Genomic DNA, 20,336 nt, shown 5'->3' with positions numbered 1-20,336 from the left:
ATAGCCATCCCTTTCAGTACATGTAGTGAACCGCAACACAAGCTTCTTTATGGTCTCCCCCCAGCTTCTTCCCTCTCTTCAGAGCCAGTTCGTCGTTTGAAAATTTAATCCCGCTTATATGTACCTTCAGGGTGATGAGAAGATGTTAATCTCAAAGCGGCAAATCAGAGTAGTTCAGAACATCCCAACCGAACAAGCTCAAGAATGCGTTGGCGGGTAAGACTGTATGAGGTCGGGCGTTGTCGTGCAGCAAACACACTCCTCTCTCCAGCATTCCCATCCTTTTACTCTGAATTCTCCTTTTGAGTTTTTAAGGTCTCACATTATCTTTTTACGTTGATGGACTTCCCCTAAGGGAGAAATGCAACCAAAATTATGCCTTTTCGGTCCCAAAACAATGAGGCCATGAGTCTTTCCCAGAAATTGTGGTTTTTAATTTTCTGGCAGATGGGGAATTGATCTGACGCCGCCGCGACGACTTATTTTTGTCTCAGGGGCTTGATGAGCCACCCATGTTTCATCTCCTGTCAAAACAGGGCTCAGAAAATCTTCACATTCCAGTTCAGGTCGCTCGCGAAACTCGCGGGCGCTACTGACCACATTTTTCTTGTGCTGTTCTGTCAGCTGTTTTGGGACTAATCTTGCGCACAGTTTTCGGTATCCCTGTTTCTTATGAGTGTCTCGCACAAGAGAGTTTTGGAAACATCGCAGAAATTTCATCCACTGTCAATTTACGACCTTCACAAAAAGTTTCGTCGATTTTTTGCACCAACTCATCAATGAAAATGGAATATCTTCCTCTGCTTTGTTCCCCATGAACATTTGTTCTGCCTAAGCCTCTTAAAGACTCTCGAGCTGTTCGTAACACATTCGCCGTAAATAGCTTTCATTCACGAAAGTATTTCCGTAGACGTTATTCCTTCCACGAAAGTAAGAAGAGGGCCACAGGGCGTGGCTCGCACATGGTGGGATTTTTTACAGCTATCTTTCACGCAACTGCACACGACAACGTGAGTTTACGTACTACCAAGTTTCTGCGATGTTCACTATGGTCAGGGGATCCCCATCTACCACTCAGTGATGCCAATTCTATAAAAAAAAAATGCCTCCCTCTCTCTCTCTCTCTCACTCTCTCCCCCTGCATTTAGGGTGAATATGATTAACAGCGGAAATATGAAGTATACGATAACAGAGGCAAAAACGTTCCAATAGACATGGGTCTGGAAACGAATCGTTTCCGACATAGTTGCGAATGTGTAGTTGCTTTCCGCCAATGACTTGAGTATGAAATATTGTCCAGATTAGTACAGATTTGTTTGAAACATATAATTTTAGATTAATTCCTCATCTAGTTGGATTCAAATATCACTTGCGGTCTACCTTAACTAGAGGTAGAATAGCTCTTCAACATCCGACAATTTACTGTGTATTCGTACATGATAAAGGAGATTTTCTTCTCTTTTGGATACAATACTGCATCCCTCCCTGCAGTGCGCTAAGAATTTTTTTTAAATTCCAGGATCATCTCGTAAAACTTGAAAAGACTGAACAATACGCTGCGCAAGTTCCTTAACCACATCGATGGCTGTGTCGCACACTTCACATTAGAAATGACCGCAGATAGAAAAATCCATGGAGTTGAGGTCAGGTGACATTCTAAGCAGTTTTCGCTATTAATTATGAAACACCCTGTATACGGGTGTCTCCCCTAAATTTTTTATATAAGGAAGTTGTAACGGAACTGAAATGATGGTGGGCTGACAGTAATTTGGAGCCCGCGCGTCGGAAACGGGCGCGCTTGTGTGAGACTGCCAGGGAGTGCACCCTGATGCCATCTATTGGCGAAACTGGGAATTAGCGCTGTCAGACAATGCACTAAGCTCTCAGAGTCAAATGTATTCTTAGTAATTATAAGTTATTACTGTATAATTTAATGTTGTAAAGCGCTAGTAGTAAATTATTATGACTGGTATGAACTCCAGGGTAGTAAATATAAATATTCTTAAATACTAAATGATTTCGGTAAAAAGGTGGTAGGGGAACGCCCCCACTCTTGGTGATACGAGCGTAGCTAGGGGTAGCTGGAGACACAGGGACTGAACAAGAAAATGGCCTGGGGAGTGTTGACGTGATCGGACGTGCGTAACTGTGCTCACGCAAAAGTGATTGTGCAACAGCGAAGAGGCGAATATCGTCGCCGTTTGTGGAGTAGAACGCGACGAATGGTTGTCGAAGCCACCTCTATGCCACTGGGGCTGATTGTAAGAGTTCCTGCGCCCAGAATTTATGGCGGACGTGCAGTAGCTTATACGAGTGCTACAGCTCGTAGTTCCAGCCGCCATTAAGGGCATGAGGCGTGAAGAGCTGCGTTAGCCACGTGCATCTCACCACCAGCACCGACACGTCTACCCAAGGCAAGACTGCTTGCAATTGTTAACTCGAACTTTGTATACATGTAAAAGGAGAATACCAGTTTTCTTTTATGCAAGTGCAGAGGACAGAATATAGTAATGAGTAAAATTATGACGCATGTTGTTCATTGTAAAGTGTAGTAACCTCAAACATAGTATAGTGAAATCAGACTGAGGCCACCATCGCCTCTTTCATTTACAATTCTTTTGGTTGTAGAATACTTTAGCGTATAAGAATGTTGAAAAGAGCAATGGTCACACCAGAATGAGTCGCCTATTTACAGTTACTTAAATTTTTATGAGCAACCTTTCAAGTAAAGTCACTTAACTAATTCTGTATCAATGGTCCAAAGAGTAATATCCAAAATCATTAAATAAGTTGAAGGATAGAATTTTGTTAACCAAAGTTGCATAACCTGTCTTGGTAGTAATTACCAAGCCAACTCACAGAAATTGAGAGAGAGTATTTGCTTTGTAGAATCATCTAGAATGATCAGAAATAGTAATATTCAGAATTAAGTTTAAATTCAACTCAAGCCATTTCACTTTGAAACGAGCCCAAAAATTGATATATTCTTTTGATCCTTCAGAGCTGGCGACCGTAGTTATAAGTATTTTCAGGAGGATTCGACAGTAAGTCTGCTGCTCTCGTCGTGCTGATAGGATTATCCACTGCTGCTAGCAGTGGTGATTGGATACATAAGCTCACTACCAAGTTAAGTGGGTCAGGTAGGCAGTGTTACCGAGTGAACTGTAGGACACTGTAGGCCGTGGATCGAACCCGTTCAATCATCACAGCTCTTAGGGAAATAGTCTGGTTAGGAGTGTACTATTCATTAGGTAAATACTGGCGAGTAACGGTCAAAAATGTATACGCAAGTGAATTTAGCATGGTCCACGTAGCACCTAGTTAATGTGGTGCAATGGCGAGGGTAGGCGTGGAGTAAAAGTGAGCTGAGCTAGTGGCAGCTGTGCTGGATTCAAATATTAACTACGTGAATTCACTACTGCCTCTTACCATTGGGACTGAGCTATTTACAGTTAAAATACGTAGCAGTAAGCGCAAAGGCGTGACAGCTACAAGTCCGTATTGGTTTTATACATACGGAATTGGGAAGTGGGTCATTCCGTCAGTGGAGGGGGTTAAAACAACCGAGTCAGTGGAGAACATACCCCATTTACTGATGGAAAGATTCAGCGGTTCGGTCGCATGTGGCGACCGTGACAGGACTAACCAAGTTTGTAGAATAATGGCTGCAATAAAAGTGTTTTATATAAACTTGTAGTATCAAGAAAATTTTAAATTTAAAATTCTGTTGTAGACAAATATACCACAATTGGTAAGTTCAAGACGACAACCTGCAAAGCAGCAAAAGAAAAGTCCAATAGTAGGAGTTAAACAAGTAATACTTGGTTTAATAAACATTTCTATTAGGCACGAAATACAGCAGCATAAGATGGAGTCGAATAGTAACAAGCAAGACGAAAACATTACAAGGTCAGACCCAGAATTAGGGACCATAGATACCGTTGTAGGGTTGGAAAATCTTATAGATGAATCCACACCCATAAGACAGGAGGAACGGGAAGTGAAACCAAAGGTAGTGAAAAGTGAACCCAATGTATCTGTGGATGCAAGTCACAAGGGAGAAGATATGGAATTAACAAGTTTGTTAAATAGGATGATGGCGCAAATTCGAGAAGGGAATGCTAGTTTGAAAGCAGAAATGGCTAGTCATATATCCCAATTGGATGAAAACATATCTGATAAAATAAAAGCCAATTTAGATATTTTGAATACGCAAAGCCAACGTATCACAGAGGTAAACAAATCAGTAAATAGCATTAGGGCTGAAATAACAAATGTTCAGAGAAAAGTCACATAAATAGAGGACAGATTTGATACCGAAATTCAGAGAATAGAGAAATCAGTGGAACCTTTGGTTAGTGAAAAATTAGAACCGATAATTGAAAGTAAATTACAGGTGATAGTACCAGTTCTAAAGAAAGAGATTGTTAAAGAAACGGCAGCTGATATTGAAACACTGAGCAATACCATGTTGAGTTTTGATGCATGTGTGCAGGAGCAGGAAAATACACTGCGTAATGAGATAAAATTATTAAGTCAGCAAGTTCAGAATCAGACGTTTCTTAACTGTAATGGTATCCCATTGGTAATGCAAAAATCGGAAATACTGAGTAGGGAGGAAAAATACGATCCTCAAAAGAAACAAGGTGGATGGCATCCAATGGATTTTATAAAAAATTGTGAACGTGTCTTACCAACAGACATGTCGGATAAAGAAAAAATTAATTTAGTAATAGACGCTTTAGCAGGTCATGCTAAACGTTGGGGATTGAATTTGGATATTGACAATTTGAAGTTTACAGACTTCAAAGAAAAGTTCCTTGAGGAATTCTGGAGCACGCAACAGAGAGATAGGTTGTGGAGAGAATTCGTTATCGCCAGAATGCCAGAACATGGGCGTGGGCTCATGAAAGAATACTGTGAAGGATGGTTCAAGCGTTTGGAGTATCTTAAAGATCGTAGATCAGAATCGGAGATAGTGTGGGAGTTGTGGAAAAAGCTACCTGACGATTCAAAGCGTTATGTAGGAGGCACTCATCGAACATTCGATGAATTTTTAGAAAAAATCGAGAATGAAGATAGGTGGCGTGAAACTAGAGAGTTTCGAGGTTTCAGAAATCAGAATGGAATAGTAAAAGGTGGTAGGAATGAACCGCAAATTAACATGATGAGAGGAAGAGGTCAAGAAGGTAACTCTCAGCGAGGGAGAGGACACTATCAGGGAAACAGGATGCATTATCAAAATCAGGAAAACTAAATACCGCGAAGGTCAAGGGCCTAACGCGCGCGGAAAGAAAGAAATGGCCCAAATATAGGGAAGATCAGAGTAGGCAGTACTATAGTAGGATAGTGCGTCGTTCGCCTGAAGAGCAGTTACATAAACGAAACTTTGCGAAGTATAATGCAGGGATACAAACAGAGGAGAGAGAGCAGGGAGGAATTATTAAGGGAAATGAAGTAGGAAAAGAATATCGGTCGGATGTGAAGGCTCATGTGAATGAAAGAAGTACAATTCGCGGTCAGAGTGACGAATTGATGAAGGAAGAGTCAGAGAAGGCGTTGTTTGTCGGTAGGGATGGCAACTGTGCAGAGAGGCAGGGGCAAGGGAGGAGTGATGTGACTTATGGTAAAAGGTTCGTACGAATAGTCGACGAATCGCATCGAGAAGTAATTAAAGAGGAAAGGGTGGATAAGAAAAAGGGGCATAGTGCAGAGACGCATGCCGATTCAGAAATTACCTCGTATGCAGAATATATACATCAGCTCAAAAGCCAGCCAGCACAATTAGAAAGATCTTCCACTCAAGTGATTAATTTGGACCCGAATATGACAGTGTTAGAGAGCCATACCGATTATGATGTGTACCTAGTGACAGCAAGAGTACATGACTGTGATGAAGATTCTTTTAAAGAAATTAGAGAAAGTGTATCTAACCAAGAGAAAGAGTGTTGTGATCCCTGTAGTACTGAAGCAAATGAGTTGAGTGAGACTGGAATTCCATTAGTAGGGGAAAATAATGAAAGTAAGAGTGGCGAATGCACTATCCAACAAAGGGAAAGTAGAGAAATGGATTATAATTTGCGAGAATTATTTGAACCCGAAGAAGGTCATATTTCTAAGGAGGAGGAATTATCGTCAGAATCATCAGAAAGCATCCAGGGAGAAAAAGAAATAGAGGAAGTTTCCGATTCCGCAACCGAGAGTTCAGGCATGACAGATTCGAATGAGAACGCGATGGCATTAAAGAGCCTAGACGAAGGACTATTGGAAAAAGTGGTGAAAGAATTTAGGATGAAAAGGAGAAAGAAACCTCCGGATGGAATGGTCAGTATAAAAACCGGAAAAATAATATGGCAAGACTTGGCGGTGGAAAAGGATTTATTATGGGAAGATAAAGAAAGTATGAAAGAGGACAATAGGATGCAAACAATCCTACCTATTAATGTATGTGGGTACGATTTATATGTATTGTTGGATACAGGTGCTCAAATAAGTGCTATTTCGCACGCATTTTTTGAGATGATCAAAGAGCAACGAGGAGTAGTCATGATGCCAGTAACAGGTGTTAAAGTGATAGGGGCGACAGGGAAATGTAGTAAACCTGTTAAACATCAAGTGATTATGGAATTTAAGATAAAAAACAAGCTATTTTCTAATGCATTTTTAGTAGTTCCAGAGCTCAGTGCCGAGATCATTTTAAGCATTGACTGGTTAATAAAACAAAGAGTAATTATAGATTGTGACAAAGGGATAATAGTTTGTAAAGTTGATAGTGCGGTATTAGAAATACCATTTGAATCATCTAGAGTAATGGAAGAGAACCAGCTGATATGGGTAGAATTTAGAGATGATCATGATTCAGGAATAGGTCAAAAATTCGATTGGTTTCTGGTGAGGCAGATAGTTGAAGATGGAAATAAGGAGACACTCCTTCGAAATGTAGTGGATAAAACGGAAGGACTATCTGATGCCCAAAGGGAGGATCTATGGCAAATTCTGAAAGAAAATCAGGAGGTATTTTCGGACAAACCGGGACGAGTGATAAATTATGAGTACTGCATGGAGGTAGAGAAGCATGAACCTTTCTTTAAACCACCATATAATGTACCCTTGTCTAAGAAAGAAGCAGTTCAAAAAGAAATAGATAAAATGGTTTCATGTGGGGTCATTGAACGGAGTTCTAGCCCATATAATAACCCATTGGTGATAGTAGGTAAGAAGGATGGAAGTGTACGAATAGTGATAGATGCTCGTACTCTGAATAAAGTAGTGAAGAGGGAGTTGGATCGTCCAGAGAACATAGATAATTGATTGCAGAAGTTTAATGGTGTAAAGTACATGACTAGTATAGACCTAACGGCAGGATACTGGCAAATCCCATTAAGTGAGGAGTCTAGGAAGTACACGGCATTTTTATTCAATGGCAAATGCTACCATTACACAGTGGTACCATTTGGCCTAAATACTTCCGTTTCAGTGTTCATTCGGGCTTTAGACAAAATTTTAGGGAGTGAACTTAGTTCGCTAATCACGGTTTATGTAGATGATCTGTTAATTGCTACAAGGACATGGGAAGAGCATATGGAGTTATGCGACAGGGTGTTCAAAGCTTTAATTAAAGGAGGAATGACCCTGAACCTGAAAAAATGCGAGTTTGTGAAGAAAGAAATAAAGTTTTTAGGTCACATAGTAACACCAGAGGGAATTGAAAAGGATCCCAATAAAGTCAAAGCAATAAGAAATTGTCCGGCTCCCAGGAATAAAAAACAACTAAAGTCGTTTATAGGACTTTGTTCCTTTTATCGTAAGTATGTGGATGATCAGGTGTTCAATAGCCCACATCTGAACAACCTACTTAAGAAGAACAGTGTGTGTATATATGGCCTGAGGAATGTGAAACAGCATTCAACCTAGCCGGTTGGCTAAAAACATAAAGTTATGGCACCCTGACCTGTGTGAACCATTCCACATGGCAACAGATAGTTCAGATTATGGATTGGGAGTATCCATATTTCAGGAGGTAATGATAGATGGGGAAAAAACTCATAGACAAATAGCATTTGCGAGTAGAACCATGTCTAACTACGAAAGAAACTATACAGTTTCAGAGAAGGAGGCTTTAGCTATAGTATGGGGTTTTAGGAAATTTCAACTTTTCTTATGGGGACATAAGACTGTGGTCCATACAGACCACAAAGCTTTAATATTTTTGAAGGACTGCAGATTGTTACATAACAGGTTGACCAGATGGGCGCTGTTTTTACAACAATTTGATATAGAGATCAAGTATGTTAAAGGGAAAGAACATGCAGTACCGGATGCTTTGTCGAGATTACCGGAAGGAGGTGAGACACTAGAAAGTGTAAAGAATAGGGAAGATGTTTTTGAGGTGAATTACTTCAAAAAAGCGGAAGGAAGAGAAAAAATTAGGGAAATATGTCGGAATATGCGAAGATATCAAAGTGATGATGATGCACTCAAGTCGGTAAAGGTCAAGTTTGACAATCCGGACGCAACTAACATAAGGGCTTCATATAAAATACATAAAGGTGTACTGTATCTCCAAAGATTAAATAATCCAGGGAAGTGGAGAGTATGTTGGCCGGAACAACACACTGAAGTGCTGATAGATTATGCTCACTTGGCATATGGCCATTGTGGTGCACGGAAGTGTACCGATAAGTTAGATGAATGCATTACCTTTAACAACATGGCACGAAGGGTAGCACAGAGGATAAGATCTTGTGATCTATGCCAAAAGGCGAAAGTAACAAATGCAACTAATCAAGGGCCCATGCAATCAATAAAACCTGATGAAGTATTAGAAATAGTAGCAGTAGATATCTTTGGACCATTACCGAAAACCATGGGGGGTTTTGTGTACATATTTGTAGCAGTTGAACTTTTCTCAAAGTATATAAAGCTTTATCCCTTGAGAAAAGCTACTGCCAGAGCTGTGTATGATAAAATGGTGTGTGATTATTTTGTGAAAGTAGGGAAGCCAAAGAGAATACTATCAGATAATGGTGTTCAGTTTTGCTCAAAAATGTGGAAGGATGGGATAACTGAGAAACAGGTAGAAGTGGTACATATCTCAGCTTATCACCCATCAAGCAATCCAGCAGAAAGATATATGCGTGAGATAGGTCGGTTATTTAGGACGTACTGCCATAGTAACCACAAGAAGTGGGGCATGTATGTGAGTGAATTCGAAGAAATCATGAATTCATTAACAAACGAGAGCACTGGATTTACTCCAGAAGAAATCCTGAAAAAGACAAGAAGTAAAAGTCTAGTAGAAGACCTACTAGAATTTCCAAATAGAGTTGAATTAGATTATGATAGTAAAAAGAACTTAGTAAAAGACAAGATGAGAAAACAAGCAGATGCGAGAATTCGTCGTCACGACGAAAAAGTAAGGAATCCTAAATTCAAAATAGGTGATCTTGTTCTTGTAAAAACACATGAAAAGTCAAGTGAAACTAATAACGAGATCAGTAAATTTAAATATATATATAATGGACCATTTAAAATAGTGTCCATACCCAATGTGAATGCTTATTATTTAGAGTACCCATTAACAGGCAAACGCCTGGGAGTTAGAAACATAGTGGATCTCAAAAGGTATGAACCACGAATTCTACCAGATTGAAAATAAATATATAAATAAATATTAAAGTAAACCAATATGTAAATAGTTGTGTTTCTTTTGTTCTATGTGAAAGGTAAATGCTCACTAAAATATATTGCAGTATTCTAATGAAACTTCTAGTTTAAGTAGAGACTAAACAGACTGGAAAAGACTGAGCTTCTAAGAAAGCCTTAATAGATGTGTAAATATGTGTTGTGGAAGAGGTAGAAAAGTGAGGAGGTAAAGTGAAAAGGACGGGCTACAAAGTAATAGGCGCATAACGTGTGTTTTACTTGCCTGAAATAAAAGAAGTGTATTTAAAACTTTGTAAAAAAAAAGATGTTTAAAGTGTTCTGTGTTTAGAAGTAAGAAAATTGGAAAGAATATATGTAAATCATTTATGTAATGTTTAGCAGGAAAGAGAGAAAGAATTGGTGTTTCATTTTAAATATGTAATATAAGTATCGAGGTGTATCAGTAAGAAAGGGAAAACCCTTGGTAAAAAGCTTATCGAACATTTCAGATTCATTATAGGAGAGACTTCTTATTGAATTATCACTGTAAGATACTTCAATAAGAAGTGGGGCATGTGTAACGGAACTGAAATGATGGTGGGCTGACAGTAATTTGGAGCCCGCGCGTCGGAAACGGGCGCGCTTTTGTGAGACTGCCAGGGAGTGCACCCTGATGCCATCTATTGGCGAAACTGGGAATTAGCGCTGTCAGACAATGCACTAAGCTCTCAGAGTCAAATGTATTCTTTTTCTTAGTAATTATAAGTTATTACTGTATAATTTAATGTTGTAAAGCGCTAGTAGTAAATTATTATGACTGGTATGAACTCCAGGGTAGTAAATATAAATATTCTTAAATACTAAATGATTTCGGTAAAAAGGTGGTAGGGGAACGCCCCCACTCTTGGTGATACGAGCGTAGCTAGGGGTAGCTGGAGACACAGGGACTGAACAAGAAAATGGCCTGGGGAGTGTTGACGTGATCGGACGTGCGTAACTGTGCTCACGCAAAAGTGATTGTGCAACAGCGAAGAGGCGAATATCGTCGCCGTTTGTGGAGTAGAACGCGACGAATGGTTGTCGAAGCCGCCTCTATGCCACTGGGGCTGATTGTAAGAGTTCCTGCGCCCAGAATTTATGGTGGACGTGCAGTAGCTTATACGAGTGCTACAGCTCGTAGTTCCAGCCGCCATTAAGGGCATGAGGCGTGAAGAGCTGCGTTAGCCACGTGCATCTCACCACCAGCACCGACACGTCTACCCAAGGCAAGACTGCTTGCAATTGTTAACTCGAACTTTGTATACATGTAAAAGGAGAATACCAGTTTTCTTTTATGCAAGTGCAGAGGACAGAATATAGTAATGAGTAAAATTATGACGCATGTTGTTCATTGTAAAGTGTAGTAACCTCAAACATAGTATAGTGAAATCAGACTGAGGCCACCATCGCCTCTTTCATTTACAATTCTTTTGGTTGTAGAATACTTTAGCGTATAAGAATGTTGAAAAGAGCAATGGTCACACCAGAATGAGTCGCCTATTTACAGTTACTTAAATTTTATGAGCAACCTTTCAAGTAAAGTCACTTAACTAATTCTGTATCAATGGTCCAAAGAGTAATATCCAAAATCATTAAATAAGTTGAAGGATAGAATTTTGTTAACCGAAGTTGCATAACCTGTCTTGGTAGTAATTACCAAGCCAACTCACAGAAATTGAGAGAGTATTTGCTTTGTAGAATCATCTAGAATGATCAGAAATAGTAATATTCAGAATTAAGTTTAAATTCAACTCAAGCCATTTCACTTTGAAACGAGCCCAAAAATTGATTTATTCTTTTGCTCCTTCAGAGCTGGCGACTGTAGTTATAAGTATTTTCAGGAGGATTCGACGGTAAGTCTGCTGCTCTCGTCGTGCTGATAGGATTATCCACTGCTGCTAGCAGTGGTGATTGGATACATAAGCTCACTACCAAGTTAAGTGGGTCAGGTAGGCAGTGTTACCGAGTGAACTGTAGGGCACTGTAGGCCGTGGATCGAACCCGTTCAATCATCACAGCTCTTAGGGAAATAGTCTGGTTAGGAGTGTACTATTCATTAGGTAAATACTGGCGAGTAACGGTCAAAAATGTATACGCAAGTGAATTTAGCAAGGTCCACGTAGCACCTAGTTAATGTGGTGCAATGGCGAGGGTAGGCGTGGAGTAAAAGTGAGCTGAGCTAGTGGCAGCTGTGCTGGATTCAAATATTAACTACGTGAATTCACTACTGCCTCTTACCATTGGGACTGAGCTATTTACAGTTAAAATACGTAGCAGTAAGCGCAAAGGCGTGACAGCTACAAGTCCGTATTGGTTTTATACATACGGAATTGGGAAGTGGGTCATTCCGTCAGTGGAGGGGGTTAAAACAACCGAGTCAGTGGAGAACATACCCCATTTACTGATGGAAAGATTCAGCCGTTCGGTCGCAAAGTCACTGCCATTTCTTTCAAATTAAAATATTTATTCTTAAGCGTTACGCTTGTTGCTTCGCAGTAGTTTTTTGGATATTTTACTTTATACATTATTTCAACAAATAGTAAGTTGTAATGTCATTGTGTCTCTGTGATATAACTATTGTTCGTTGTTTAGATGCCAGGTAAATGAAGTTCGTAGTTGGGAACCCTCTATGGACTTGGTCCTTTCACTCCCCGCAGCCTTGTGAACTGCTAGCAACATAATTTGAAAACTCCTTATATTTTTGAAGTGGTTATTTCACACGGACATTCGATAGAAGGGTCCCGGATTTAATGTGTCATTCGTTTGAAGATACGAGCGAACAGTGATAACAAGTCACCAAGATTAATCAGTGCTCCAGCAGCCTCTGTATAGCGCCTCCGTCTGCCGCACGCACTGTCCCGTTTCTATGCTATCCCCATCCCTCTATGCACTTCTCAGTATGTGTGTAAAGTGCATAAAGTGCATAATAAGTGAAGTTTTGCTATGCGGCCGAGCGCGGCCAGAGTTGCTATAGAAATGACTGCTTTGTGTTAGCTGTGTACTCTCTGGAATGAGCGACGCTTACTCCGATGGGATGGTATTATGAACTTAAGAGACTTCCTTTGGTTAAAGGAAAAGTTGTAATTTATGATATTACTTCCGGCGGGGGATGAGAATGTACTCAGAGTGAACTGTGTAAATTCTGAAAATATATAATTATCTATATTAATCAAGGTACGTTCAGTGAATTCCTCGATATGGAGACTAGAAATCTACTCTGTGGGAATCAGCATGGGTTTCGAAAAAGACGGTCGTGTGAAACCCAGCTCGCGCTATTCGTCCACGAGACTCAGAGAGCCATAGGCACGGGTTCACAGGTAGATGCCAAGTTTCTTGACTTCCGCAAAGCGTTCGATACAGTTCCCCAAAGTCGTTTAATGAACAAAGTAAGAGCATATGGACTATCAGACCAAATGTGTGATTGGATTGAAGAGTTCCTAGATAACAGAACGCAGCATGTCATTCTCAATGGAGAGAAGTCTTCCGAAGTAAGAGTGATTTCAGGTGTGCCGCAGGGGAGTGTCGTAGGACCGTTACTATTCACAATATACATAAATGACCTTGTGAATGACATCGGAAATTCACTGATGCTTTTTGCAGATGATGCTGTGGTGTATCGAGAGGTTGTAACAATGGAAAATTGTACTGAAATGCAGGAGCATCTGCAGCGAATAGACGCATGGTGCAGGGAATGGCAATTGAATCTCAATGTAGACAAGTGTAATGTGCTGCGAATACACAGAAAGATAGATCGTTTATCATTTAGCTACAATATAGCAGGTCAGCAACTGGAAGCAGTTAATACCATACATTATCTGGGAGTACGCATTAGGAGTGATTTAAAATGGAATGATCATATAAAGTTGATCGTCGGTAAAGCAGATGCCAGACTGAGATTCATTGGAAGAATCCTAAGGAAATGCAATCCGAAAACAAAGGAGGTAGATTACAGTACGATTGTTCGCCCACTGCTTGAATACTGCTCAACAGTGTCGGATCCGTACCAGGTAGGATTGATAGAAGAGATAGAGAATATCCAACGGAGAGCAGCGCTCTTCGTTACAGGATCATTTAATGTGGCTACGAAGTCTTTCGCGACGTATTTCCTGAATAAAAACTTCTCGGTGTACATGCGGAGATTTATCCTGATTTGACGCGGCATGTACACCGAGAAGTTTTTATTCAGGATCATTTAATAATCGCGAAAGCGTTACGGAGATGATAGATAAACTCCAGTGGAAGACTCTGCAGGAGAGACGCTCAGTAGCTCGGTACGGGCTTTTGTTAAAGTTTCAAGAACATACCTTCACCGAAGAGTCAAGCAGTATATTGCTCTCTGCTACGTATATCTCGCGAAGAGACCATGAGGATAAAATCAGAGAGATTAGAGCTCACACAGAAGCATACCGACAATCCTTCTTTCCACGAACAATACGAGGTGGCTCTGAGCACTATGGGACTCAACATCTTAGGTCATAAGTCCCCTAGAACTTAGAACTACTTAAACCTAACTAACCTAAGGACATCACACACACCTATGCCCGAGGCAGGATTCGAACCTGCGACCGTAGCAGTCCCGCGATTCCGGACTGCAGCGCCAGAACCGCTAGACCACCGCGGCCGGCTACGAACAATACGAGACTGGAATAGAAGGGAGAACCGATAGAGCTACTCAGGGTACCCTCCGCCACACACCGTCAGGTGGCTTGCGGAGTATGGATGTAGTTGTAGATGTAGACTTATTTCACGTTCAGGAACCTTTTTGACGTAAAACACAGGAAAGCGTGAAGGCTGACGAGTTGATCGAATCCTGCAACGCGGTCATGGCGATTCACGAAAATTTTAGAAAAACAGAATTGTATGTTAATGTATAACATTGCCAGATGACCCGTTCATTCTACATGCTGAGCTTCGTCATAGCATATCAGAAGAATTCATTGCTTTTTGAATCAGTCGTATCTCATGACAGAGATAGTCGTTCACCTGTAAATACAAAGGGCGTTCAAAGAGCCTCTCTGCGGTGCCGTATGATTGTTAGCCGCGCGCGCCGTATGCCGCAACGAATATACCGAAATGAAACTCAGTGAAATACAAGTTATTAATTTATTGAATATTCATTTTTGCTTAAAATTTTCACATTAAATGTTGAAAGTGTCCCCCCTGTTGTTGAATACACAACTCAATTCGTCTAATAATGTTTCCAAACACAAACTGTAACATTTCTTCTGTAACAGAAGCGGTGAAAGTGGATATTGTAGTTTTCACTTCATCGATGGATTTTGGACGGTTTTTATAGACCATTGCTTTCGCTGCACCCCAGAAGAAAAAGCCAGGTGGTGTTAGGTCAACCATTCGTGGAGACCAAAGTCCCTGTGAAATTATGCGATCACTAAAAACATCGGCGAACAGTGACAATGAAACGCGAGCGGTATGTGGGGTTACACCATCTTGTTGAAAATAACCGTTTAGTATTTCACTTAACACAAGTTCTCCTATGAATGGGTACAGAATATAACTGCAGTATCGTTGTGCGTTTATTGTTTCGATGAAAAGTATGGGACCCACAATCCAACATCTAGAAACTGCAATCCAAACTCCTATTTTCACAGAAAGAAGTGATTCCTCATGAATACACATTAGATTCGCAGTACTCCACATACCAGAATTTTACGAGTTCATGCACCCGGATAAATGAAACCACACCTCATCAGTGAAAAACGTATAATTAAGAAAACTCTAAATGCTGAAGGATATGATAAAATGCTATAGCATTGTGTGCTGCGTACAGTAGAGAAAGAGTTCGTAGATTCTTTGTATCAGCTTGAAAGTGCACCTCGTCAAAAGCAGCAATTATGAGGTAACGGTTTGTAGGCAATAACGTTGCTGAAATGGACGGACCTGCGCGGAGTCCCGAGATAAACCAAATGGAACGTGTGTGAGATGAGTTAGAACTTCGACATCGCTCTAGACCCCAGCGTCCGACATCTTACTTACTCTGGTTTCTGCTCTTGAGGGAGAATTAGCTGCCATTCCTCCAGACATTCGCACACTCCAGTGGAGTCAACCCACCATAAAGGAGAAGGTGGACACACGTCATATTAATGTCCAACAATAGGTGTCCGTACAATTCTGATCAGATGGTGTACAACCTCCGTCTCAATATAATAGGTATATGAGTTTTTACCATTTAATACATGTGATTTGACCAGGTAATCTCGGCCGAAAGTGAAATACTGACTCTCTAAGCCGAGAGCTGTCACATGAGGAGTCTCACCCTTCCACTTTTGATCGTCATAACGAGGATGTTTTAAATCCAAAATGACAATAGTATTGTAGCAGTTGTAGATCTTTAAGAATATGTCTCCTTCTCTTCGGTGTGATATTTGTTCTGTACTGAAACTAAATCTGTGATAAACTGAACCTAGCCGGCCGCGGTGGCCATGCGGTTCTAGGCGCTGCAGTCCGGAACCGCGAGACTGCTACGGTCGCAGGTTCGAATCCTGCCTCGGGCATGGATGTGTGTGATGTCCTTAGGTTACTTAGGTTTAAGTAGTTCTAAGTTCTAGGGGACTGATGACCTAAGATGTTAAGTCCCACAGTGCTCAGAGCCATTTGAACCATTTTTAAACTGAACCTAAATATTACTCTAATTAATGACGTTCCAGTGATCGCTACATAAAACGCATACTCAGGAACTCAATGTAAAGGAGAAAGATCAGAAAAAGAGTCACTTGTTGCTTGTAATGTGTGTAGGGAGTATCGGAAATACATTTACAAATATTGGGGCCAGATTCTTTAGACCAATGCAAGAAAACTGTGTATGCGAGGTGTTCTTTAAGGATGTCGAGAAAAGAACGGAACAGTTGCAGTTAAGATATTCTTCAAGTACCAAGTACCATTTAGAATGGTTGCAGTGGACAAATTACACGACTATCCCATTTTATGTCAATTTTATCGGTTCCTCGATACTCATGCACATATCACATATCAAATCGCTGTCATCTGATCAGAGTCGCAATATGAAATGTAACTTAGCTAGTAGCCCAGCTGTTCCAATTCATAAACCAAACATTTCTCAAACTTCTTCTCCATCGTAATGACGGTATCTGGAAGATGGTCATTCTTCTCCAGGCACAGTTCAGTATCGTGTTATATGTAAGGTAAAAAAAAGTGCACTTTCTCTTATTACTTCGCAATTTTTCCGAAAAAAATTAACACAGACATTTAACACTGTCCGAAAAATGAAACATATCCACTGGCTGGCAAAAATTGCTGCATCCAGACATGATCAGACATTGTAACTACGTACACGTACGCACTATCGGTGAGTATGTAACTGACTAAAATTAAAATTCTCTGTGGTAAGTTGAAAGACCACCAAAGCGCGCTGATGTTGTTCGTTTTTAGTGTTGTTTATGTTTTGTTTTGTTACAAGGCCTGCTAGGGCATATAACAGGCGTGAATAACGTCAGCTATTGAGAGATCACTATGAAAAACGAAGAGATGCGTCGTACCCGTGCCAGATTGCGTTATCGGCACACGACAGAGTTTGAGTGAGTTCATTATGGGTTTCCATTTGGCTGGCTGCTCGAATCGTGCCATACCCAGATATTTGGAGCATTTGGATGTGATACTGACCCAGTTTTGTTCTGCGTGGGAAAGTGATGCTAGGCATAATCGTTGTGATGTATCTGATCGACTACATCTGACTTCCACAAGGCAGACCGCCGAATTGTGCACCAAGCATATCGCCGCCCCATGAAATACTCACCTGGCATCAAAGAACAAGTAACGGACTCCCTGAACATTCTGTGTAATCCCGCACAACTGGTCGGAGGTTAGCAGCAACTGGACTATGGAATTATAGACCCATGCATAGGCTGCTCTCAACACACAATGCAAACGGTTGCTGTGACCAGGAAGCGTGGGCTGCTGATCAATGTGATCACGTTTTCAGCAATGAACTACGATTCGACACCACCCTGGATGAGTACCATTGGACATTACGGTGACCAGGGGAGCGGCACAGTGGTGTTACAGGGGGCCTCATGGTGTGAGGAACCGCCTTTTTGACCTTAAATCACAGCTCTTAGTGACTGAGGAAACTCTGAGTCTTAATGTGTTATCTCTTGTGTGACAATATTGTGGTGCCAGTTTCCAACAGAACAATACTTGTCCATAACTCTATTGAGTTACTCATGTAAAGAATCCCTCCACAGTGGTACTTTTCCAGATAGACTTAAATATGCTATTATCAAACCATTGCATAAGAAAGGAGATAAATCATCAGTTGGAAAACTTGCATCCCATTTCATTATTGGCAATATTTTCAAAAGTGTTTCAAAGAGTTATGTGCAATAGACTTTATAAACAGTTAGTACAGAAAAATATTCTCATTCACAACCAGTTTGGATTTCAGAGAGGACTGTAAACTGATCAAACTATATTCACTTTTACAGATGATAAATCAAAAGTTATTAGCACTTGGAATGTTCTGTAATCTGGATAAAGCTTTCGACTGTGTTAAGCATGATATGCTCATACAAAAGTTAAAGTATTATGGGATAACAGGAGTAGCAGGCTCATGGTTCTCTGCCTATATCTTTAATAGAAAACAGTATGTGTCTGTATCAGGCTTACCACATAGCAATAGTTATACAAAATATGAAGCCATCAGACAAGGGGTGTCCCAGGGCTCTATTTTAGGTCCCTTGATGTTCCTATTATGTGTTAATGACCTTCCATACGCAGTGTCACAAAATGGAAATTTTGTCTTATTTGCAGATGATACAAGCATTGGTATAAAAAAGAGTACCTGTGATCTCACTGAGCAGTCAGCTAATGAAATATTTGTATCAATGGGTGGTTTACAGCAAATAGATTGTCACTGAATTTTGACAATACCCAGTACATACAGTTTAGTACCTCACAAAGAATACCTGACCCTATGAGTATAATGTATTCAAACATGAAATTAAAGCTGCGGACAGTGTCAAATTTTTAGGGCTACAAATTGACCGCAACCTAAATTGGAAAACTCACACTCTAGAACTTAATGAAACGCCTTAGTTCAGCTACAATTACAGTACGCATGGTAACAGAAATAGGTGATTTAAAAATGAATAAGTCAGTTTATTCGGCCTACTTCCATTCACTAATGCGTTATGGAATCACCTTTTGGGGAACCTCCTCTCAGAAAGAGAACATTTTCAAAATTCAGAAACGAGTCATTAGAGTTATATCTGGTGTCAGTCCTTGATCATCATGCAGAGACCTCTTTAAGAAACTTAGTATTCTAAATACTGCTTCTTAGTACACATACTCACTGATATCCTTTTGTCATTTCCAGCATGTGTCTTTTTACACAAAATAGTGCAAAACATGATTATAATACCAGAACCAATAACAATCTGTACAAGAACTATAAAACCTTAACATTAGTACAAAAAGGAGTCAAATACATGGGTACTCATATAGTCAATAACTACCAGAGTATATCAAAGGTCTTGTAAGTGATAAATATCGGTTTCAGAATGAATGAGAGAACTTCCTGCTGGCCAACTCCTTTTACTCTGTCGACGAATATCTTCACAATGATTATAGCTCATAACTCCGTCTGCACAAGAATTGTACAATATCCATGTACCTGAGAAAAAGAGAAAAAAACCTTTGACTCTTTCCACATCCCAGAGACTCCTCTCCAATGGATCTATGGAAAACGATGAATGTAGTGTAATGTATTGATGTCTGTGTGATGGTGAGGAACTCCTATTGCCGGTAGGATTCCCAGATCTGTTCCCAACAGAACATGTGTCGGTACATCTGGGATGTCAACTCTGTCATAGTGCCAGCGTCCAGGGTGACAGGATCAGGTACAAGAGTTGTAGACCAGTTTGATTCAGGGGAGGATCCAACAGCTTTATGACACCCTTCCCAACCGCTTCGGTGGATCAATCCAAGTTGGAGGGGGTGCAACGTCGTATGGAAAAGTCAAGCCAAGTTCTTTGTTAATTTGATTCGATTTGTCGATTTGTAATCACTGAAATATCATATACCTTCTCAACTTGTGAATTTTTATTACGTTTTGTCCTTCCCTTCAAAGTGCTTCGCTTTCTTTGTGAGCCAGTGTATTCACTTGTTTTCTCAGCTCCGCTTGTTTCTTTTAGTGTTTCTCAGTTAGTGATGTCCTTTTATCCTCCTCCCTTCATTACCCGTGTCCTGTCATGTTTCTCTTCTTCCTACTCCTCGCTCTTCTCTTCTTTCAGATCCATTACCGCTAATACATTGTTAATATTTGTAGCCGTTCTTCCTCAGTTGTTACTTCAGTGCTGTTTATGTTATGGATCAGAAAAAAACTATTATTCTTTTGTGAGACGAGTAATAATCGTATCTGCAGCTACTAATATCTCAGTTCACTTACTGTGCCAAATTACGCTAATAACTGTAGTGGTATGATACCTATCTTATCAAAGAGTTGCTAACTCTTATTTAATCGTTGATCAGGGTAGATTTAAGCGCGTCAGTGAAAGTTCTGCAGGCTATTTTGCATTCAGAGAACTCAGTGCGTAGTAAGTAACATGGAAAAATTGGCAACAAGTGATAGATGTGTCCAAATGAGAAGAGTGTGTTTAAAAGAACGTCAAAAGACGAAA

Source organism: Schistocerca cancellata, chromosome 3 (assembly GCF_023864275.1).
Source record: "Schistocerca cancellata isolate TAMUIC-IGC-003103 chromosome 3, iqSchCanc2.1, whole genome shotgun sequence".
In the NCBI taxonomy this organism is placed as follows: Eukaryota; Metazoa; Arthropoda; class Insecta; order Orthoptera; family Acrididae; genus Schistocerca; species Schistocerca cancellata.
The sequence above is the reverse complement of the archived record's forward strand: the minus strand, read 5'-3'. Positions refer to the sequence as shown.